Genomic DNA, 24705 nt, shown 5'->3' on the forward strand with positions numbered 1-24705 from the left:
ACTACCAAATATAAAAAAATGATTTTTTTTTTACATATGGAGTGGTTTAGTATTGCAATTATGACAGAGGGATTTTGGAGTATCTTTTCTAGTTTCCTTCCAATTACTTTTTTTATTAATGACCCAATTTTTTTACAAATAATTGCTTTATAATTAAACTGAAATGAAACTACTGATCATATTGATAAATGGCTGTATGAAAATGTAAGATTGACCACTAGTAGTGCTGTATAAAAATTTCATCTCTCTAGCTTGAGTGGATTTTGAGAAAATGTTCCTTACATTTGAAAAATTCTAATTTACGGGAAATGGCTATCAAAGTTTCTCAATACATTCCTGCACTATACGATGGATTATCAGGGTCTTCTTCTTCATCCTCCAAAAGCTTCCTCTTCTGTCTTCTTTTCTGGCCTGTTGTTCCATCATACTTCATATGCCTTTCTCTGCTTTCTGCTCCTCTTATCCTTTCTCTGTCAATATTTCTTAGTGCTCATACAGTGTTCACTCCAGCTATAAATCCTAATGCCTTCAGAACTTCACACTTCACACTGTTCCCTTGGTTGTAGGTTGCTACTGCACCATAAATGCCAAAGTGCAGTGTTTTTATGCTTACAAACACCCTTTTAGGAATCACTTTCCAAATCAAATTGTTTACTCTCTCATTAGTATTCTGCGTCTTTCCGTGTAGACACTTGTGTAACAATTCTGGCTGTGCTAAGTCATGAAAAATTGGTTTTATTGCATTTATCACATCTGCTGGCAAACAATGTTTAAGATCATAGTCCTTTTTTGCATTATATTTGCACCAGGAATCTTTTGGCACAGGCTGTGATCAGGGTATTCATTGGAAAAGGCAGTATGAAGGAACAATGCCCACACTGCTTTTCGCATGTCACTAACATTACTAGTATTTTGCCTTATAGCATACTCATAGTATCTCTGTAAAAGTTTAATCACCACATCAGTAAGCCTGCCTCTCCCTCCTCTTGTCTTTCCATCACTGAGCTTACTTCAGCCCAAAGTTTGTTTGAGACTTCGAAGCCGTGCACCCATACGCTTTTGCACATGCCCATTGCATTCCAACTTTTCAACTACAAATTTATTTCCATATGGTTTCAGTTCCTCTATAGCTTTGAAACCTTTGGAGTCACCATCCCCAAGGTAGTCTTTGTACCTAACGTTGTATCTAGGAACCGAACGTTCAAAAATTTGTTTCACTCCATCCACTTCCATTGCTTCACTTGATCCACTAACATTTGCCTCACAGGTTCCACTGTGCTCTCCTTTGATTTTATTTTTGCACCTATAATGTTTTGATGATATTTCAACATCTATTCCTTTTGCACTATAACCACAAGTAGCAGTTACGACCCCATTCAGGGATTTATGACCCCTCTTTTGCCAGGAACCATCTAAAGCCACTACCAAATCCCTAGAACCACCGTTCATTTCTAGATTCCTCCACTGCTTCCTTCATGGTTTCCAAAGCCACATCTTCAACAGAGGATCCTACCAGTTCACAGTAGTACCCAAATTTGCTTGGAGGCGTTGGCAAGCTCATAATACCACAAAACAGTTTAGCAGCAGCAGACCCTTTTCCAATGGATCGAAGACCATACACAAGTCGAACATTCACATCAAACACTCTAGATGGTCCATTTTCACCAAAGAGACTGGCATGTGAATTGTAGAAAGTCACTTGATACTTGCAACATGCACAGATTATCTTCATCTCACAAGCAAAACCAAAGTGCTTTGTTATCTCTAGTCCCACTCCTTCACTTGAACACATTTTGCACAGAACACTTTGTTTCAGCACAGAAGATAATAATCCAATATTCAGTACTTCGTTAATATCATCACTGTCACTAACATATTCACGAAATCTGTCACTTCCACCAGTCAGCTTCTTGCTAGAAGATGTCACAGGGCTATGGCCGGCCATGTGTTGCTTAGCAGAAGAACGCACTGTTTCAGTAATTGTAGTATCGCAACTTGGTATTAGTGTTAATTTTATTTTCCCTACGTTCTTCCTCTTCTTATATACACGGTTACTAAAACGTGGCATCGTAACCAGAACAACGCTTTACACAAGAAGTATAACACTGCCAACAACAGGCACAACACTGAACTAATTCGAAACGGTAAACAGCAGAGAGACGATGTTCCGAGCTCTTAGCGCTTCATTTGTCACAGAAAACAATATAGCCAATCCTTGCACACTCGCTGTATGCGTAATGATCGGATACAGTCACGTCGTTTAAATATCTGGGCGGAATATTGCAAAGCGTTATCAAATGGAACGAGCATGTGAGGGTTATGATAGGAAAGGGAATGGTTAACTTTGGTTTACTGGAGGAATTCTAGGAAAGAGTCGTTCACCTCTAAAGGAGGCCACATATAGGACGGCAGTGTGACCTATTCTTGAGTACTGCTCGAGTGTTTGGGATCCGTACCTGGTCGGATTTAAGGAAGACATCGAAGCGGTTCAGAGGTGGGCAGCTAGACAGCGTATTTCGAACAATACGCAAGTGTTCCGCAGATGCTACGGGACCTCAAATGGGTATCCTCGTAGGCTAGACGACATTCTTTTCGAGGAAGGCTATTGAGAAAATTTAGAGAATCGGCGTGTGAAGCTGACTGCAGTACGATTCTGTTGCGTGCAGTATACATAGAGCGTAAGGACCACGAAGATAGCAGAAATTAGGGTACACACGGAGGCACATTGAGAGTCGTCCTTCCCTCGTTACATTTGCAAGTGGAACAGGAGAGGGGACGGCTAGGAGTGCTACATAGTGCTCTCCGCCACGCACCGAACGGTGCATTGCGGAGTATTGACGTAGATGATCTTCACGATTAGTTGTACACTTTCACTCATAATTTGCGGAATGTATGCCTTCCCGATACCTTAGGTACACGTAATCACGGTCGATTTCAAAGACCACCGGAGCGTGGGAGGTTTAAGACGCGCCCGCCGGTTTTGGTGTCAAAGGTAGTGTGGGCCTGGACCCGTTAGCCGTGTATAGCAGCGGCTTCCCTAATGAGAGGGAGGACGCTGTGGACGCCGCGTCACAGCGCACGTCAGCTGTCACTTTGATGAGGGGCGGGAGGCGGCCGTAATTGATCCCGCTACACTGGCGCCGGGGGCGGGGGCCTTAGCTTGCCTAACGACGCTCCTCAGTCACGGGAAACAAGGCGAGCCGAGGCGTGTCAGCCACCTGAGGACGCCTCGCCTTGTCAGGGTCGAAACGTGATGGCGGGAGGAAGGGGGGAGGGTTTGCACGTCCTTTGTGGTGGCCGCCACAGGGCGACGGCTTAGGCAACTAGACAGTCAGCCAGTCTGTGGTAACGCCAGAGACGTGTGGGAATGTTCGCAGCGACAAACGTCCCGCCTCCTGTCACAATAGCATTGTCTGGAGAGCCGTGACTGTTAACTGGGAATACTGTCTCCAGCTACTCCCCCTTCCCGTTTCGATTGACAACTTTTAATTTTTGCGTATTTATCAAGTGACATGATAGTTTGTGCAAGATTTTCGAAACAGTGACAAGCTATAGGGGAAAGTGGGGTGACACACAATACATACAAAAGCCAAGAGGGAACAATAACAGACCAAGATCAAGAACGAAGCGCTCGGAAGGAACAGACACAAAGCATTCATGCACTGAAGAGTCAAAGAAACTGGTGTACTTGCCTAATATCGTGTACGACCACAGCAAGCGCCCAGAAGTGCGGCAACACGAGGTGGTATGGACTCGACTAATGTCTGAAGTTGTGCTGGAGGGAACTGACACCATGAATCTTGCACGCCGTAAGAGTACAAGGCCGTGCAGATCTCTTCTGAACACCACTTTGCGAGGCGTCCCAGATATCCTTCATAATGTTCATGTTTGGTGGCCATCGGAACTGCTTAAACTCATAATAGTCTTCCTGGAGCCACTCTGTGATAATTCTGGTCGTTAGGGGGTGTCGCGTTGTCCTGCTGGAATTGTCCCAGTCGGTCGGAATGCACAATGGACATGAATGGATGCAGGTGATCAGACACGATGCTTACGTACGTCTCGCCTGTCAGAGTCGTGTCTAGACGTGTCAGGGGTCCCATATCACTCCACCTGCACACGTCCCGCATCATCTCAGAGCCTCCACCAGCTTGAACACTTCGCTGCTCACATACAGGTTCCATGGATTCATGAGGATGTCTCCGTATCTGTAGACGTCCAACCGCTTGATACAATTTGAAACGAGACTTGTCCAACCAGGAAACATGTTTCCATCCATAAACAGTCCAATGTCAGCGTTGACAGGCCCAGTCGAGGCGTAAAGCTTTGTGTCGTGCAATCAAGGATACACAAGTGGGCCTCCAGCTCCGAAAGCCCATATGGTGTTTCGTTGAATGGTTCGCACGCTGACACTCGTTGGTGACGCAGCACTGATATCTGTAGCAATGGTTCAAATGGCTTTGAGCACTATGGGACTTAACATCTGAGGTCATCAGTCCCCTAGAATTTAGAACTACTTAAACCTAACTAACTTTAGGACATCACACACATCCATGCCCGAGGCAGGATTCGAACCTGCGACCGTAGCAGCAGCGTGGTTCCGGACTGAAGCGCCTGGAACCGCTAGGCCACACCGGTGGGCCTGCTGCAATTTGCGGAAGGATTTCACTCTCTTCAGTCGTCGTTGGGCCCGTTCTTCTGGCTTCAGCGATGTCGGAGGTTTGATGTTTTACCGGATTGCTGATACTCAAGATACTCTCGTGGAATGGTCGTATGGGAAAATCCACATTCCATCGTTACCTCGGAGACTGTGTGTCCCATAGCTCGTGCGCCAAATATAACACCACGTCCAAACTCACTTAAATTTTGATAACCTACCGTTGTAGCAACATAACCACCGGAATAACTGCGCCAGACACGCATTGCCTTACACAGGCGTTGCCAATCGCAGCGCCGTATTGTGCCTGTTTAGATACCCATGTATTTGAAAGCGCACTTCTGTACTAGTCTCTTTGGGGCGTTAGTGTATAATTTCACTAGCCTAGATGGGTAATTGATCCACCTTCTTCAGCGAGGCGTGCCGAGACAGTCCGAGCAGCAGCGATGACGCTGTATGCCGGAAAGCGCAGTGATCAACACACCTGCCTAGAATGCAGCAGATCCCGGGTTCGAATCCTGGTCCGGCATACGTTTTCGCTTGTCGCCGCTGTTTCCGCTTAACGTCCCGTTGCAGCTGACAGCAGTTCCCCCCCACCCCCACCCCTCCCCTCCACTTTCCTTTCCTTTCTTCCTCTCTGCACCTTCGATTTAGCTACGACAGCTCCGCCGATGCACTGGCCTTTTACACCTTGTATGCACGATACTGCCGCCATCTGTGTACGTGTGTATCACTACCCCGTGACTCTTGTCACCTCAGTGTATTTTGGTACCGGGAGCTACATTTTACACACGTTCGTCCCTACCGTATTCATTAGCGAAAAAACACAATTTCCTGTACCCTGTCAGAAGCAGAATTAACAGAAATTAGGGGGACAAGCTGTTTAATGAGGAAGCAAGCGGCAGGACAAAAGGTGGCTTGTAAACGCGTCCTCGCACCCCAACAAGGCTCCCATTTCCAGAGCTTACATATGCCTAACACACACACACACACACACACACACACACACACACACACACACACACACACAGAACTACTCTCTGGGAGTATTAGCCTTCACGAAACAATGGGTAGCTGTTGCGTTGTACACTCAAGCGCCAAACAAACTGGTATAGGAATGCGTGTTCAAATATAGACATATGTAGCCGGCAACGCCTATATAACACTGAAAGTGTCTGGCGCAGTTGTTAGATCGGTTATTGCTGCTACAATGGCTGGTTATCAAAATTTGAGTTTCAACGTGGTGTTAAAGTCGGCCCACGAGTGATGGGACACAGCATCTCAGAGGTAGCGATGAAGTGGGGATGTTCCCGTACGACCATTTCACGAGTGTACCGTGAATATCAGGAATCTGGTAAAACATCAAACCTCCGTCATCGCTGATGCCGGAAAAAGATCCTGCGAGAACGGGACTAACGACGACTGAAGGGAATCGTTCAACGTGACAGAAGTGCAATCCTCTCGCAAATTGCAATACATGTCAATGCTGGGCCGTCAGCAAGTGTCAGCGTGCCAACTATTCATCGAAATAACATCGATATGGGCTCTCGGAGCCGAAGGCCCACTCGTGTACCCTTGATGATTGCACGGCACAACGCCTTACGCCTCGCGTGGGCCCGACAACACCGACATTGGACTGTTGATGACTGGAAACATGTTGCCTGGTCGGACGAGTCTCGTTTCAAAGTGTATCGAGCGGATGGACGTGTACGGGTATGGCGACAACCTCACGAATCCATGGACCCTGCGTGTCAGCAGGGGCTGTTCAAGCTGGTGAGGGCACTGTAATGGTGTGAAGATGGAGTGATGTGGAACCCATGAAACATGCAGATACGACTCTGGCAGGCGAGACGTACGTATGCATCCGGTCTGACCACCTGTATCCATTCATGTCCACTGTGCATTCCGACGGACTTGAGAAACTTACGGCTTTATGGACAGCCCTGCAGGATCCATGGTGTCAGTTCCCTCCAGCACTTCTTCATCTTGTATTCGAGTCCATGCCACGTCGTGTTACGGTACTTCCACCTGCTCGCGGGGGCCCTACGCGACATTAGGCAGCTGTATCAGTTTCTTTGGCTCTTCAGTGCAGATTGAATATTATCAAGATTGTTGTTCGACTTGTACATCGAAGAACCGATCGAGTGACGGAAAATTTCGGAAAAGAAATAAATGCGTGAGGGAAATAGATGGCAATTGTGGAGTTGGCAGACGACATAGACTTCTAGCTGGGTATGAGGGAGAGTAAAGAGACATTTTGGCGGGAGCCGACAGGAAGGCACACTTAGGACTGCGACTTAAGAGTAATCAAAAGGGAGACGAAGACTGAAAAGTGGCAGAATTGGGAATAACGACCCTTGAGACACCAAAGTTGGGAACTAGATGAACGTAGCTGCTGTGTAATTTAATAATTAAGAGGATCCAGGACTGTGAATTTCGCGATGAAATTAATTACACGGAAAGATCGGAAACTTACCGGCAGCTCTGCCGCTGCATCCCGCAGTGTTACAGATAAGTGCCCCTTGGCCTTTCAGCATCGGAGATTGCAAACGAAAACAAGTGTTTCAGTCGAGGCGTGATTAAGTTAGTTATGGAGAGGGGGAATGGGTGCGGAAGTTACGGAGTTGCCCCAATTGAATTAAAATCAGTACATCGCCGTTAAGATCAAGTGAAAAAGCGAGACAGCCTTCACAGTGCGGGGAAAGCCCTGAAAGCACATTTCTGGAATATTAGTGGCGCGAGCAAGCAATCCGAGGACAAGGGGTGCATCAGTTACAACAGCAAATAATAATGAGAGTTGGCCTAGTGGTACACGAGGTACTGAGAGGGAACCAGCCGAAGCGGAATGTACAAAAAGTGAATGAGGAGCAGAAAGAAGTGTTTGAGGCGGGGCGCGAGGACGCACGCCGTCAGCGACGCTCTGAAGGAGCCGGTGCTCCGAAACGACCTTTACAATTTGATCGCGTGTATTTCAGGAACGGGGATAGAGAGAACAGTGCGCTTTGGGGCATGGTTTTCATACGCACTTACAATTTTAGTAGCCGTCTAACAGAGCTTAATGTTATTGATGGGCGACTGCATGGAGTGTCCTGTGCACCACAACTAGATAATGGATATACTTGGAAGGAGAGACAGCGTTGGTCGCATTTTGTTGTTTTATTAACCGCAAAATACGACCAACGCTGTCTCTCCTTCAAAGAGCTTAATTTGTGCATCATTTGTAACGTGCATGTTACCTGGAAGATCTGGCAGACAGCGTCCCCTTCACAATACCACCCACCCCCCTCCCCCAAAAGAAAAAAAATATAACAGCGTTATGTCTGAAGTCCTTGGGGGGAGGGGGGGGGGCTAGGAAATGGATCCTCCTCCTCCAATCCAGCCACCTGGAAATGTGTCGTCCACCGTATTCGTAACGATCGAGGTCTAGTGAGCAAGGCCACTACAGTGCAGTGGCATGATGTCAGCTTCCAGTTTTTCGATCTGCGGAAATGCAAATCGTGGAGGATACCGACACCTCTGCAAAAGGATAACTGTCCCACCACATGGTCGTGAAGCAGACCACACCTCACGTTTACTTTTGGACTGTCCCGTGCAAGTTCAATGCTGAAACGGGGGTTCTTCACGGACACACGAAAGCAATCTTCGCCCGCGACCGTCATCTTCTTCACATAACCTGCGTCGCCGTCGATGCAAGTCAGAATTTCAATGGCGAATGCTTTGGCTTTTGGAGTGTCATTATGTTGAACAGCATGCAGCAACTACTCCTCGTAAGCATTATAAACTACCTCAACTAACGGCGTTACTGAGAATAATAAAAACACTGTGAATGTTGCACTTTAACGAATGATCGTACAGTTGCAAAATAACAATGGTCCGTTGAAAAAAGTAATAAAGAACATCGACCTGTACTTATCTTTGTTGGCTTCAATGTTCCAGGGGCTAAAATTCAATTAGCTAAACTTCGAAATATGGAAGTTTAAGTTTGAGTTTGTAAATGGCTGAACACTAACTCTTTGGTGTTGCTTATTCATTTCGCCATATTTCTTGAATACAAACGATATCCTCGTCAAGCCTTTTATAACACCAATTCTTTCATTCGCAAAGTTCATCAAAGTAGATTCGTATCTTTAACACACCATATAACTTCACAAAAGAGAGACTAAGTAATACTTAAATAAGCGGGGTCGTAACCACAAGAGCAACGTAACACAGACTGCCTCACGTGAGGTCGCTGCTACTTTTAGAATTAACTGCATTAACTTTCGCAAAAGTGCGAAATTAAGTCAGTCACTTAATGAGACAGGTCTCAGTTTCTTTTAACTTTGCGCCATTTTTTTCTCATTTTAATACAAAAATAGTTCGCAACCTGAAAATACCTTCCACAACGATTGCAAGTAAAATAATTAAATCCCAGTTAACGAGTGGTAACGTTAGATGTGTAGAATCGCCGGTCATTGTTGCGATCGCGGCCACGACGTGCATCTCAGTAAAATTCGACCGGAGTCTGGTCTACATCTCTACAATACTCCGCAAAACATGGTGCGTGGTGGAGGGTACTCTCTACCACTAGCAGTCATTTCTTTTCCTGCTCCTCCCGCAGACAGAGCGAGGGTAAAACGACCGTCTGTATCCTTCCGTACCATCCCTAATTTCATCTTCGCAGTCCTTGCGCGAAATGTACGTACGTTGGCGGGAGCAGAAACTTCCTGCAGTCAGCCTAAAATGCCGAACCTCAAAATTTTCTCAACTGTGTTCCTCGAAAAGAACGTCGCCTTACCTCGAGTGACTCCCATTTGAGTTCCCGAAGCATCTCAGTAATGCTCGCATAATGTTCCAACCTACCGGTAACAAATCTAGCAGCCCGCCTCTGAATTGCTTCGATGTCTTCCTTCAATCCGATCCCCAAACACTCGAGCAGTAGTCGAGAATAGGTCGCACCGGCTTCCTAAATGTTTCCTCCTTTATACATGAATCGCACTTGCCTGAAACTCTCCTAACAAACCGAAGTAAACGACTCATCTTCCTCACCACAATCCACACATGCACGTTCCATTTGATGTCGCCTTACAACGTCACGTCCAGATGTTTAACCGACGTGACTGTCTCAAGCAGCGCACTACTAATGCTGTAACTGAAAACTGTGCGTTTTCACTTATTTACTGGAAAAACTGGTAGAAGCAGACCTCGGGGAAGATCAGTTTGGATTCCGTAGAAACGTTGAAACACCTGAGGCAATACTGACCCTACGAATTATCTTAGAAGCTAGATTAAGGAAAGACAAACCTACGTTTCTAGCATTTGTAGACTTAGAGAAAGCTTTTGACAATGTTGATTGGAATACTCTTTCAAATTCTCAAGGTGCAGGGGTAAAATACAGTTATAAGAGTCGAGGGATATGAAAGGGAAGCAGTGGATGGGAAGGGAGTGAGACAGGGTTGTAGTCTATCCCCGATGTTATTCAATCTATATATTGAGCAACCAGGAAACAAAAGAAAAATTCGGGTAGGTATTAAAATCCATGGAGGAGAGCTAAAAACTTTGAGGTTTGCCGATGACATTGTAATTCTGTCAGAGACAGCAAAGGACTCGGAAGAGCAGTTGAACGGAATGGACATTGTCTTGAAAGGAGGATATAAGATGAACATCAACAAACGCAAAACGACGATAATGGAATGTAGTCGAATTACGTCGGGTGATGCTGAGGGAATTAGATTAGGAAATGAGACACTTAAAGTAGTAAAGGAGTTTTGCTATTTGGGGAGCAAAATAACTGATGATGGTCGAAGTAGAGAGGATATAAAATGTAGACAGGCAATGGCAAGGAAAACGTATAGAGTATAGATTTAAGTGTCAGGAAGTCATTTCTGAAAGTTTTTGTATGGAATGTAGCCATGTATGGAAGTGAAACGTGGACGTTAAATAGCTTAGACAAGAAGAGAATAGAAGGTTTCGAAATGTGGTGCTACAGAAGTATGCTGAAGATTAGATGGGTAGATCATATAACTAATGAGGAGGTATAGAATAGAATTGCTGAGAAGACAATTTGTGGCACAAGGGATCGGTTGGTAGGACACGTTCTGAGTCATCGAGGGATCACCAATGTAGTGTTGGAGGGCAGCGTGGAGGGTAAAAATCGTAGAGGGAGACCAAGAGCTGACTACACTAAGCAGATTCAGAAGGATGTAGGCTGCAGTACGTACTGGGAGATGAAGAAGCTTGCACAGGATAGAGTAGCATGGAGAGCTGCGTCAAACCAGTCTCAGGAATGAATACCACAACAACAACAACAACAACAACAACAACAACTGTACCGTCTGGCTTCAAGATTAAGAAGTCCACAACGTGTTTCAGCTAAGATGGCGGCTGCCTTGCAACGTACTGTAATCAACCGACCGCTTCTAGGTGGTGCTTCAGAGTGGATTACGGGATATGTGTGTGTCTCGGTTTTACTACGTGGGTGGCCACAGTGGAACTTGTGAGGGGTCCGTAGGCCCTTGCTATAACTTTGCACTCGGCACAGGTCGACAGGGCGAACAATCGATTGTGACGTGCTGCGAGATGCGCCAGAGTGGTTCGCGGGAATGGTCTGTGTGTGTGTGTGTGTGTGTGTGTGTGTGTGTGTGTGTGGAGCCCGTTATTGGAATACGGGGTTTTTAACCGAGAAGGGCGTCACCATCGCCTGGTTAGACGCCTAAATAATAAATAAATACCGGGAAAGTGCTGAAGTATCTTTGTAAAAGTGATCAGTGACGTTACTAGAGCCGATATTTAGTTTCGCATCCACCGCGCCGGCCTAACCTTGGATTGCAGTGTTGGATGCAGTGATGGATTAGCGATAATGGAAAATGATGAAAGCCTGTGCTGAGATTAGCCGTAATTAGATATGTATGACGAAGGCAGTGGCTGTCTCCTTTTGTTTTTTGAAGAATATAAGTTCGTAATTAATAAAACTGTGTTGGTGTTCCTTACTACCATACATTCAGTATTATAGTCTTGAACAGGACGAACTGGAAAGTAACAACTTCCGTAGCAGTCAATTCCGATTACCAGCCTCATTATGTTCATGGTCATGTTGATGATAAATATTGGGCTGCTATACGATCAGATCAGATCGGGATAAAAACAGAGGTGTTACAAACTGTTTTACTATTTTAGCTGCAGAAAACTGAAAATTATGAGAACCTACTCATCGCGTGGTCGCCGGCCGGAGTGACCGAGCGGTTCTAGGTGCTACAGTCTGGAACTGCGCGACCGCTACGGTCGCAGGTTCGAATCCTGCCTCGGGCATGGATCTGTGTGATGTCCTTAGGTTAGTTGTGTTTAAGTAGTTCGAAGTTCTAGGGGACTGATTATGAAACGTCCCTTTAGAAAAATTGTACAAGACTGTGCTTAAACAGACACACAATTTTTTTTAGCGCAACGCAATCTGACTTTCAGTAATCCCTACAAGAGAATGGCCCTGACTAACATTAACCTATACGTTTCAGAAATCACTTACCTCACAAAAATCTTCGTTACTCAAGCTACTGCAATACAGCGAGCGCCACTACTGCCAGCTAAATAAAAGATTCAAACTACCGAAGGCACTAACTACTGATAGGCATAGTTAGCGAATGAAAGATTTTAATAGAGAACAAACAACGTATTTACCTTAATAGTCATAATATATATAGCAGTTCATGACATCCAGTCTTACAAATTTCAAAACTCCGCCATCTCTCTCCCCACGTCCACCACTGCTGGCGGCTCACCTCCAACTGCCCAACGCTACGCGCTGTTAGCATCCAGCTGCCGCTGCCCAACACTACAATGGCAGACAACAATGCAAACCAGCCACAGACTGCACACGGCACAGTGATTTTCATACAGAGCGCTACGTGGCGGCGGCGTTACCACTAAAAAAACCTAAACAGCCTACTTACATGATGACCTCAGAAGTTAAGTCCCATAGTGCTCAGAGCCATTTGAACCAATCATCGGGTGGACATTTATCTTGGGAGTATGCTGGTCGGTTAGAATCTCCGGCAAAATTACTTTTAATGGAGAAGTTTGCCTACCAAATTTATCAGCTCATTAACTACGTATGAGGTCAACTCGTGATTACAGATAGTTTGATTCCCCATTTCTCTCACAGTCCCAATCTCTACTTCAATCTTAAATTAAAGTAATTTTTTATGGCCAAGGCCACGATCAAGAAATTTTATCGACCGGTTTCGACTGGGATGATTGTCATGTTCAGAGTTAGTTAGTTACGTGTTCCATCCATCAATCTCACGGTAACTATTAATAAAGTGGAACGTGTAAAGTGAATAAGAAATGCATACACGGATCAAGCTTTTTTTGCTTAAACTTTTGATTACCTACCTCGTTCCGTTAAATGGCACAAAATGTGTATATTATAGCTATATACTTACTTGTTCCTATTCAATAATTCATCTCTAGCATTGAAGGAGTTTTCAAGGAGATACGATTTCAGTTTGTTTTTGAAACTATTACTGCTGTCTGTCAGATTTTATATCATCCGGTAATTTATCGAAAAGTTTTACAGCAGCATATTTTAACACCTTTCTGCGCCAGAGACTTAAGAATAAAGAAGGCCGGTGCGACTGTCGGAATTCTTTAGTGCAGAACACGACCGTTTTCTCAAAATAAATTTGCATTCTCAGGTACTTCACTGTACACAAAGGAATGTAACAACTTATCAGAAATTTAGCCATGCCCTGAAACGATCAGATAAAAGCGATACTGTCCGTGTCTACTTACAGTCAAAAGACTAAAGGCTCTATTTAAACCGGGTGAAGCTATTCCCAACATTTACCTGCCTTATTCTCCAATAAAGAATTCTAACAGTCGCAGCGGTGTTGTTTATTCGAATCGTGGAATATTTGAGCTGTTGGTACCCCCACATATAAATTAGTGTCATCTTTACAGCTTCAAAAACGTTTTTTGGTTGCACATCGTGTTCCATGGTGCGTTTATTGCTCACTTTATGTTAACATTTTAGAAGATAGTGTATTGCACATTCCACTCAGATGCAATACACTCCTTGGGGCCTTTGAGGGTGGATGCGCGCACGCTTGTGTGTGTGTGTGTGTGTGTGTGTGTGTGTGTGTGTGTGTGTGTCCGTGCTAGAATAGTCTCATACTCACAAGCAATGCAAGGAATGAAATGAACGTCCTGTCCGGGAGGTAAAATGACACAGGACGGAAGAGACTCGTAAGATGGAAGCAGAGTGGCGTCGGCGAAGGACGATCTCCATAGGGAAAGAGATCTGCAGGTGTGAGAAGTGATGTTGATATCGATATCAGGAAGAATTTATTGAAAGTGAAAAGCGAGGACCGTCGGAAACGTGGAGACGGGGAAACGGCAGTCGAACAAAATTCCGAGGTGAGGACAGTTTCACCCTTTTTTAATTGCTTTCACTGTCAGTTTGAGGCGTTTTGAACACCACAATTCCCCCTACATGTGAAGGTCCGCTGTTGTTGTCGGGAGGGAGCAAGTGAATGCGAACGCGACGGTAAATGCGTGCGAGAATGTTGCTCATATTAAATAAAACGTGAGGGAGAGGGGCGGGGAAAGGGGGGGGGTGGGAGAGTGTGTGAACGCGTAGCTGACAGACGAACGCGCAAATCGGTGGTGCGTAACGCACCGCTTTCATCGTGTCCCACCACGCACATACCTTTCTGGGTGGATTAGCCATTCTGCTGGGCAAACCGCAGCGCATTCTGTGTGGGCGCGGGACGGATCGGAGCTTGTGTGTGTGTGTGTGTGTGTGTGTGAGAGAGAGAGAGAGAGAGAGAGAGAGAGAGAGAGAGAGAGAGAGAGAAAGAAAGTGGGGTGAATCCCCCACCTACGGGAACGGTCGAATCCCTGCAACTCGGGGAATAGCCGACCGCGTCGTTTGTATAATAATTCGCCCTTCAGTTCTGTTGATTCCAGACCACCGCCCAAACACATCACAGGGATTCGAGCGCTGCTATTCATTTCCGTCGGCGCGGACCAAGACTGCAGAGAGACTAATCCTGTTAGCATTCATGTGGCCCACTGTGTGTCGCCAGCACATTCAGAAATGCGGCAAAAGCGCTCTCCCTTCTGTCTTTCCGCTCTGTTTTTGTTTTTGCAAAACTTAATTCACTTCACAGTGTGCGTCTCTACGTCACCGAAGGTCGAACCCTGATGAGTACGTGCAAATGAATTACTGTTCGTTCTTTCAGTGCACTGCTTATACGAAGTTCAAATCTGATCTCAAATATGAAATGATCTTGACGTGGAGATAGGTGCTGTGCAATGACCCCATTGTGACAAACCAGTGTGCGAGTAATCATGATTGGGGAAAGGGGAGGAGACGAAAGGTGGAAAATTGTGAACAGCTGTTGTCATCTTCTGGATGTCAGTTTTGTTATCTGATGACGGAAACAGTATAGTAATAAACAAGTGTCGCCAGAAGAAAACTCAGCTAGCTGTCCACCATTACACGTGAAATTACGCAACCATGGGCTGACAGAATAATAAATCAGTATATATAGAGACTCATGAAAAGTATCCGAACATCCCTGTATAATGCGAAATTGACCACTAGATGGCACTAGAGGCGGACCAGCTACCATAAAAGGGCGTGAGGACTGTTGTATTGATAGTTGAGCAGCAGTGACAACAGGACTGCTCGGTCACGGGAGCTCAGCGAATTCGACGTGGAATAATCACTGGATGTCGTCTAAGAACCTCGTCAGGGACATTTCAAAGCAGCCAACTGTGCGTGGATAGAGTGTGATGTGAAAGCACCTAGTCACAACGACAGCTAAATAAAGACTGGCAGACCTCACGTTCTCATTAAATTCTGTGAATAACCGAACATTATCAATTGGGATATTTTGTGATCTCTCAAAGGATTTTAACTGTGTGAATCGTGAAATTCTTCTAGATAAGCTTAAGTATTGTGATATCAGTGGGACAGTGCACAAATGGTTTAATTCATATTTAACTGGAAGAATGAGGAAGTTTGATATTAACGGTACACGTAGTCTGCGAAAATCAACATAGCCGTCTAACAGGGGAGATATCAAGAGTGGTGTCCCACAGGGTTCAGTGTTGGGTCTATTATTATTATTATTATTATTATTATTATATATTAATGACTTGCTACTCTGTATTTATGAAGATGTAAAACTAGTTCTTTCTGCTGACGATACAAGCATAGAACCCACACTCAACAAACAGGAATCAGCTGAGGAAATTGTAAATAATGTCTTTCAGAAAATTATTGAGTGGTTCTCTGCAAATGGACTCTCAGTAAATTTTGAGAAAACACAATTTATACAATTCTGTACAGTAAATGGCATAACGTCATTGATAAATACAGACTATGAACAGAAGTCTGTTGCTAAGGTAGAATTTCATTAAGAGAAAAAGTATCTATTGCAGAAAAGCGTGTAATCAAAATAGTAGCTGGAGCCCACCCAAGACCACCTCGCAGACACTTATTTAAGGAACTCGGGATATTCAGAGTACCTTTGCAATGGATATGTTCACTTCTGAAATTTGTTATTAATAACCCATCCCAGTTCAAAAATAATAGCGTAGTGCTTAGCTACAACACTACAAGAAAGGATTACCTTCACTATTCTGGGTTAAATCTGACTTCGGCGAAGAAAGGGGTGAATTGCGCTGCCACAAAAATATTTGGTCATTTGTCAAATAGCATTAAAAGTCTGACTGATAGCCAAGCAACACTTAAAAACAAATTAAAAGAATTTCTGAATGACAACTTCTACTTATAGACGGATTTTTAGATATGAAGAAGCAATTGAACAAAAAATTAAATTAAATTAAAAAAATTAAAAAATCATATTCTGTAAAGAAAACTCGTGTTAAACTGACACGTTCCACATCACTACGAAATGTCGTATTCATGGTCTGTGGAACAAGTATTAATGTAATGTAATGTAATGACGGACAGGGACAGTCCAACAATGCAGAGGGTGGGTTGTAAAAAATCGCGTGGAATCGGCAGAACGAAACATTCATGAGTTCCAAAGCGCTACCGGCAGTCAATCTTTTTTATTTGCTGTTCTGTTTGTTTAAATTTCAATTGTTTATTCATTACTGTCATAATTGTGCTTAATTGTCAAAGTAAATGAAGGTGTGAATGTCAAATAATATTTTCAGTAAAGTTTTTGTACAATACATTGAAGTAACTGGTCTCGTGAAGAATGTTCGAGAATGGCGAGTCTGTTAGTCACTCGTACCGGGAATTTGTTATAAACTGTTTCGTCAGTTTATGGTACTGGGGAAATGAGATTATGATTTCGGTAAAGTAGTTTTGTCAAGATGGAGTTGATTTTATATTTGTTAGTTTTCAAACCTCATTTATGTTAATTTACTGTTCTGACTAAGAGAAAATTTTTGATTTGCTCTCTGTAAAGCCGCGCGGGATTGATGGGGTTTTATGCTCCTTTCCGATTGGCTGGGGTGCTCCTCTGCCAGTAAGAAATTAGCACATTCGCGCGTATTTTGGGCACTAGTAGCTTCTTTTGAATAGAGAGATGAGTACAGTCGGGGCCGGGATGTCATTGTGATCACCCCTATTGATAAGTGTTCAACTGTTCATACTGTGATATTTAGGTACCAAAATGTTTGAGACGTACCGTAAAGTTGGAAGAGAGTTCAATTTGGTGCACGTTCTCAAATTCAGAACTCTTGGTGACATTTTAAATAACTAAATCCCACGTGGCGTGTTGCTTACTCTCGAACTCGAACATTTTGTTACGTGAGGCTGATTAGAGCAACGTTTGAGCGCGCTATTCTAAAAGAAACACTCCGTTTCTAAAATGTCGGTGAAGGATAATTAATAGTTAACCATAAACTGGCTACCGTTATGAATAATGTGTCCTTGTGGGCTTTTCAGACCTTGTAAAACTTAGAGTAAAGCTTGGCAGTAACTGGTGTATGCAAGCTTACCGTAATAGAGTGAAATTTTGCGCACGTAAATACTTTCATTTAACTATTACTAACCTTCCACCGAAAAAACAACTCGTGATTACTAGGTGTACAGCTGTTTTTTCTATAGCTTTTTTCCGGTAGAGTACTGCATTTCAGCAACGTCAAGGATTCGTGTTTGTGAGAAACGATTCACTACAAGGCGAGTGGAACTTGATACGCAGCAGAATCGCACCTCGACGCTGCATGGTGAACGCGTGGAGAACATTATTCGCGATCGTGTGTAGGGCCGACAGTGATGTTGCAAAAAGTGGTGTTTCCTGTGGTAAGCGTGAGGTCCCCTTAAATGGGCTGAAGAAAACACCTAATGCGGAAGGACATGAGCACACTTTACAGCACCGTGTACTGCGTACAATAGAGGAATAGTTTGGGCGCAGTGACTGCATGAGCATGACAACCCACACTGCCATGAGGCAGAATCTGTGAGACGATGGCTGGTGGACCGCAGCAATCCTGCTGAACCCAACGGGACAAGTCTGGGATGAGTCAGAACGTCGACTGCACCCAACGCACCAGCTTCCAACATCGTTGCATTATCGTCTGGAATCACGTGTGCTTATAAAGTTATACATAGATGTGTATAAGAGTGCTCATGACAGCGGAACAATAGGGCAGAAATAAGGTTTTACAATAACAATGCGAGAACAACATTTTTGTAGGTACCGCTTTATTGTTTCTCAAAATATTCTCATGTGAAATTCATACACTTTCGCAAACTAACGTCAGATCAGTTCTGGAAACATTTTTCCCTCTCCGAGCTTGATACGTTAATGTATGTTTATGGAGAATTTGCCTGCTTCTCTACGTGATGAAAATAACTGTCTGCATATTGCAATGTGGCTTGGTTTATAAAACTACAAGGCAAGCATAGCAGGTGTTGAAATAATATTAGGACGCCCTCCAAATTTGGGGAAATTTGTGACTGTTAAATAAGGCACGAATCACTATTTAGGTGCTTCATTCCAACAAAATTATTGAAAAAAAAATGAAAAATAGAGGTAACGCTAGTTAATAAGGCCTCGGCATATCTGACATAGGGGTCGGGGAGCAATATGGTAATAACAGTGCAAGTGAATTAATTGTAATTGCAAAGTGTCCAGAGACTGTGATGGAGTTACGGCAAACACAGCGCTATAGAAGGGAATACGTCACACCTGCGAGTGGAGCTGAAAGCAGTGTGTTCACTGGCGTCAGTCGTCAGACGGAAGTTTGAGCTAACCCGAATAGCTATGAAGCGGCTTTATTGTCCCTACACAACGTCTCGCAGTTGTGGCTCGATCTCTCCATAGAATTGCAAGTGGAGGCTGGAGTGCCTGCAGAAGCAATCACTGGCAGAACCAACGACCGTCGCCAGTGACTAAGTGCAGATAAGCTTGAAATTTTTCTAGCTACCCAAAGTGTATTTTTAGATATGAAGTAGTAACTATAAAAGAAATTAATTATTTTGTCTAAATAAAACTTACGTTAAAGTGACACGTTCCACATCAGTACGAAATGTCGTATTAATGATCTATGGAACAAAGATCAATGTGTGTATATATGTATTTATGTATGTATACATCAGCTCAGATGGCACAGTAGACTGACAGAGTCGATGGCAGCTGTCAGTGTGGAAATGTGGCAGCGGCGGTTCGCGAAGTTAGAGTGATCTCTGATCCAATGGTAACTAAAAGGAAATCTCACTCTGCCATGTTTTGCATCTCTTACTAAATTCAGGTTGGCTGGGACTGGTTTTCTGTTCGCCGAGTGATAAGTGCTCCTTGGAAAACACTGCTCCTTTTCCTCCAACTGGTTAACCAATAACGTTTTGTCCTACCATTTTCCACAGAAAAAAAATCGCTTCTCTCTCTCTCTCTCTTTCTACCCCCTTCCCCCCCCCCCTCTCTCTCTCTCTCTCTCTCTCTCTCTCTCTCTCTGCCAGTTGAGGTGCTCTTCCTCATCAATGTTCCACTGCCCCATTTCTCTCTTTAGCCTGTAGTTCACTTACACTAGCCAGTGCTGGCAGTTTTTACATTACGTAAACATTTTTTTTTCGCGGTCATTAGCAGAGTCTCATTTTTCCAAAGGGTTTAAACTACGGAACCCCAGTACGTCTTTGGGATGTTTACCTTTGGCGTGTTGTGTTTTCTGGAGAAAGTCAGCTTTTTACATTTGAGTACGATAGTGCCTTCTGCAATAAATAAATAAATAATCCTTCTCACTCCACTCCCAGGATGTAAAATGTTTCCTCCAGGAGTTCGTGCCATTAGAGACCGCACCTGTGTCCGATCAGGACAAATCTCGACGTGCCAGGGTGTCACTACAGAAGCATGGCCGATGGTCGGTGTGTTGTTGACCCTCACCTCTGCCCCGACAGTGCTTCTGCGGACGGGCTCTGTGTGTGAGGCAGCTGACTCTTCTGTCCCCGGCAATCCACGTGCTTTTTTGATAATGCAGAACGCTTTCAGCGTTCTGTCATCTCTACAAGGCGTGCAAATTCGGATCAAGTCTACAAGAAGAGTGGGAGTGCATTAGTCAGTTACTAACCATCACTAGTGCTGCTATTTATCATATTGCGCGGTCTGAAGGGAATACTCCGATCAACTGGGTCTCTCATTATGAATATGCACACACTATGTGACTGTTTCCCTAGAAACGGTCCCATAACAGCATCTTTTTTTTTGACAAAAAAGAAACGAAAGACGAGTTTGGCTATAAATAAGGAGGTGAATACAGAATACAGAAACGATACAGTATTTGAGCATGTATACATGCTCCCTACAACTGTTTGCTCTTGCGGTGAACTAGCTTTATGAGTGCTGCACCTGTACAATCTGCATACGAACTACAGGAACGCTCTCTGGCTACATTCACGCCCAGTTCTCCATAAAAGCGCGAAGCTCTTGAAGGAATGCTCCACCGTAACCTGACGTTCTGTGGTTGCAGTGTTACAGTCTCTGAAATGGAGGCTGAGGACTTCAAGAATGTCTCCGACCTCACTACCAAACCAAAACTCGATGTTTGCAGTATATACGAACATTTCTAAGAATTTTACAATGATCAAGTTTTCAGCACGTTGCCATGAGCTGTTTAAAGTAACATATTCTTCATTGGAGTCTTCAATTCACATCAAGCTACATGACAATTTGTCATTCCCCTCAGCCTGTAGAGGCCTTGCAAAATCAAGTGCCCAAATACTTAGGTGGAAGGCAAATATTAACCTTCAAACACAAAGGCTTAACAAGGCGGCTAAATCAGACTTGAAACACACAGACGTAACAGAACTAATAGATTTCGTGCCTAAATTGAACAGACACTTTAATCTGAACCTCACGCTAGAGAAGGTGCTTCATGAAAATGATAAGAACTGTGAAGCGTAGGGATAGGTCATAATTATGTGTGTGTGGTGCATTTACTATCTGTTCTTTATATTCTAATACTAGTTTCAGATTAATTATAAACTATACAACTGTCAAGACATTGTAGCCACTAACCAATACATATGAACATTTTGCGGATCAACATTAGTAACAATAATACTAAATATTAATTAAAATTTTATAGTGTACGAGGAGTACATGTGCTTTTTTTTATACAAGTGTAGGGTAGTGAGCCTTGGATAAAAAAAACAAGTCAGACCTATGAGACTGGTAGTTTGCCTACAAACTTGACGACCAACTACATCTATTTTTCTGAAAACTTTGTTTCTGTGCTTTGGGGCATTATTGTTCTCCGTGCCTCGACCGCATGTTTTTCTTCGTCAAATAACCAACTGTTTGAACGTGCCGTTTGAGAGTCCCAGAGAAGAACGATTCGTTGTCTTGGGTCGGTTTTTCTGATTTCGTCGGAGGCCTGCGGAAAAGTAACAGTTGGTGTACCATCTGCACTACATGTGCAACACCTCTGCACTCAAAGGCCAAACCTTTTCATGGGCCGTATGTTCCTGGATGTTCGAAGATCTGGTCGCAATCAGGTCTTCAAAGGAAGCACTTGGGATGCGGTTTGGAATTCACGGCACCCAGGAACATATAACCCAGTGCGTCAGTATCGTTTATTTTTGAGAGATGCATATGGGGCCTGAAGATGGCATAATGGAAGGCCGGAACTGGTGGTAAAAATAAAATAAAACAATACCTCAATTGGACAGCTGTTGGTGAATATCATTGTTAAATACTCGACCAGCCACCGTCCCATGTCCACAATGGATCCACAGACTTGAGGGCAGTTTCTTCGCCATTTGACTTGAGGGCCGTTTTGAATTTCGGGTAAATTGTATGGAATCCACCGGTAAGGTACTCTTAGCAGCTAAATCTTGATGCTAAATCGCATGTACTGCAGCCTTAGATATCCGTAAGGATGGCTTTGTTTGGCGGAAGCATTCAGTCATGCCCTCGCGTCGATGTTCGGAAAAACAACCCATTTGGTTGGACATTCGCTATATACACGCTAACAGGAGTGGAACCGCAAACCAAATGTAAACAACCTCCTTTGAAGGTGACTGGTCAGCAAAAGTGGTAACAAAGCAGCGTCCTTAATTTAGGAAGTTAGGAAAATCGTAAAAATAATCTAAGGGAAACCCTCACGCTGAAATTGGAGTTTTTACACAACAATGTATCTTTTATCGTTTACTGTAAACGAACTACTGAATCAGCGTCTGGGCTCCTGTTCTTTAAACAACAACAAATGACAATTTTTGAAACAACAGTGATGTCACGTCTCAGTAACACTGTCTAGTGATCGCTTGTAAATATTTAAAAGGCAACAGTACGGAGATAAATCACACAATTGGAGGCTCCATCTCCTTTCCTTTAGCGCTTCCCGTAGTCTAGTACGGGGACCGTTTTTTTCACAATTTGGGAAAAGTTTCATTTTTCTACGTGACTGTGTAGCCGGGAGCGAAGTCGTGTTTATGTCGTCTACTGCGAATCGCGTAAAGTTTGTGCTCTGTTGTTGTTGTTGCTGTTCTGATCTTCATTCCAAAGACTGCTTCGATGCAGCTCTCCACGGTAATCATGCAGTTGCAACTGTTATGTGTGTCGTTTTCTCTGACACAGAATTGGCCGACGGACCCAGCATCTGCCTACACGTGCTTGGGAAACCGCCGAAAAACTGCATTCGCACTGGTCAGTGTCCCAGCTCACGGCCACTGTTTCGCCGCGCCCAATCGATTCACGTCTGGCTTACCTCCCTGTCTCCCAAGCTAGCGCCTTGCGCGTTACACTATACCAATAGGTTACAGTGTGAACGCAATAAACAAGACGGTACCGTCGATAAATACAGCAGAAATTTTTAGACCAATTCACGGAGAACGCATGAATAATTAGCACAAATAGAGTAGCAGCAAATGTTACAGCACCAGTCCGGCGCCTGTAATATAGGGGTCAAAATATGTACAGTTGGAGACGAACGAGAAACACTTACCTTTACGTCGTAGAAAATCACCGTGCTGACTGACTCGTCAACAGGAATCTGAAAAATAAAGAAAGATGCGTGTGAAAAATTACTCGGACAAGTGAGTCTGTCAGAGTCACAGTCTGGACCTGGACACTCGTGTCACAACCGGCCGCGCCGTATACCCGCCCACCACACGGTCCACTATTCTCTCACACTCCTAAATGCTGTGTATGTAAAAAAAAAAAAAAAGTTGGGACTGGTAATGTAAAATGCGTTTATTATAATTATGACGTTCTCTTTTGCTGTACGCATGTTTAATTTTATTGCGTAGTATGTCAATGTCTACTTTTTTTTATTATTACGTCACCTGATGAATGTCTGGACTGTAACGCGAGTAGTTAGTTAGCTTCTTGTTCTATAGATAATATTCACGATAAATGTTAAAAAAATGTCAACTGCGCTAAAATGGAACGCACACACACACACACACACATATATATATATATATATATATATATATATATATATATATATATATATGTAAGTGACAATTATTGAACTATTCAGGTTTGACATGTTCGATATGCCTGCCATCGTTGGCGATGATGTGGCGCAGACGAAAAGCGAAATTCTGTGCATGACTCGCTGAAGCGTCCGAACATCGATGCTGTAGATGACCTCCTGGATAGAAGTTTTCTTGTACGACCTTTTCTTTCCGCGCTTCAAGATTTCCTAGTATTTTTTATTGCCGCCTCGCCTTTATTACCATCTTTCTGCAATGCTTGCAGCGCTTGCTGTTACTCTACCTACACCACTAAGAGACGGTGTCTACAAAACGCACGCACACTGCACACGTGCTCCTCCATCACGCTATTACGTTGAATTTTACGTGGAACATTAGCAGCTACTCCATAGAGAACACAGCGGTACCGTATTAGGCTGCCTGGCCTTTCTCATATCGAACGACTCCAGTAGTTCACCAGTTGAGCGCTGTCGTCTTTCCGTATTTCCGCTATCAAGAGAACTCGTTACGCGCGGCGCAGGGTTAGAAAGGAGCCGCGAAGCGTGTGTTCAGCGTCCCGTCCACCTGTTGTTGAGACCCCGTTGCGCGAGGCAGTTAGCGCTCGCTGAACGCTGTCTGTTAGCACCTCTCCGCTAGCAACACCAGCCGCCGTTCTTACCGGCAAATAAACTGCACCACATGTACACGTGTTCTTCCTACGGGCGCGGCATCCACCAGTAAAATTATTCCGATATTCTGCTGGTGTAAAAATGTTCCAATGTGTGTGAAACCTTATGGGACATAACTGCTAAGGTCATCAGTCCCTAAGCTTACACACTACTTAATTATCCTAAGGACAAACACACACACACCCATGCCCGGGGGAGGACTCGAACCTTCGCCAGGATCAGCCGCACAGTCCATGACTGCTGGTGTAAATTAATGTGATAAACTTGGAGAGCAGACACTTTTCTGTAACCTACCATAGCGTCTTCAGCAGGAACTGCTGTCACCCTGTCCAGCCCTTCTGACAAAGAGGGAGTGTCATAACAAACTACATTTTACTTTCCTGACAATGAGCGAGATGGCTCAGTGGTTAGCACACTGCACTCGCATTCGGGCGGACGACGTTCAAACCCACGTTCGGCCATCCTGATTTAGATTTCCCGTAATTTCCCTA

General features: G+C 44.1%; 1 protein-coding gene across 4 annotated transcripts in view; it reads right to left on the bottom strand.

The window, feature by feature from the left end:
- LOC126291658 (G-protein coupled receptor moody-like) overlaps nt 1-24705 on the bottom strand; it is a 467186-nt gene that overhangs the window by 215277 nt on the left and 227204 nt on the right. For all 4 annotated transcript variants that reach the window (XM_049985232.1, XM_049985233.1, XM_049985234.1 and 1 more), the window contains one exon: nt 23051-23098. The gene's annotated coding sequence lies outside the window, so the exon portion shown is untranslated. The remainder of the gene's footprint in view (nt 1-23050; nt 23099-24705) is intronic.

Source organism: Schistocerca gregaria, chromosome 9 (assembly GCF_023897955.1).
Source record: "Schistocerca gregaria isolate iqSchGreg1 chromosome 9, iqSchGreg1.2, whole genome shotgun sequence".
NCBI classification, from domain to species: Eukaryota; Metazoa; Arthropoda; class Insecta; order Orthoptera; family Acrididae; genus Schistocerca; species Schistocerca gregaria.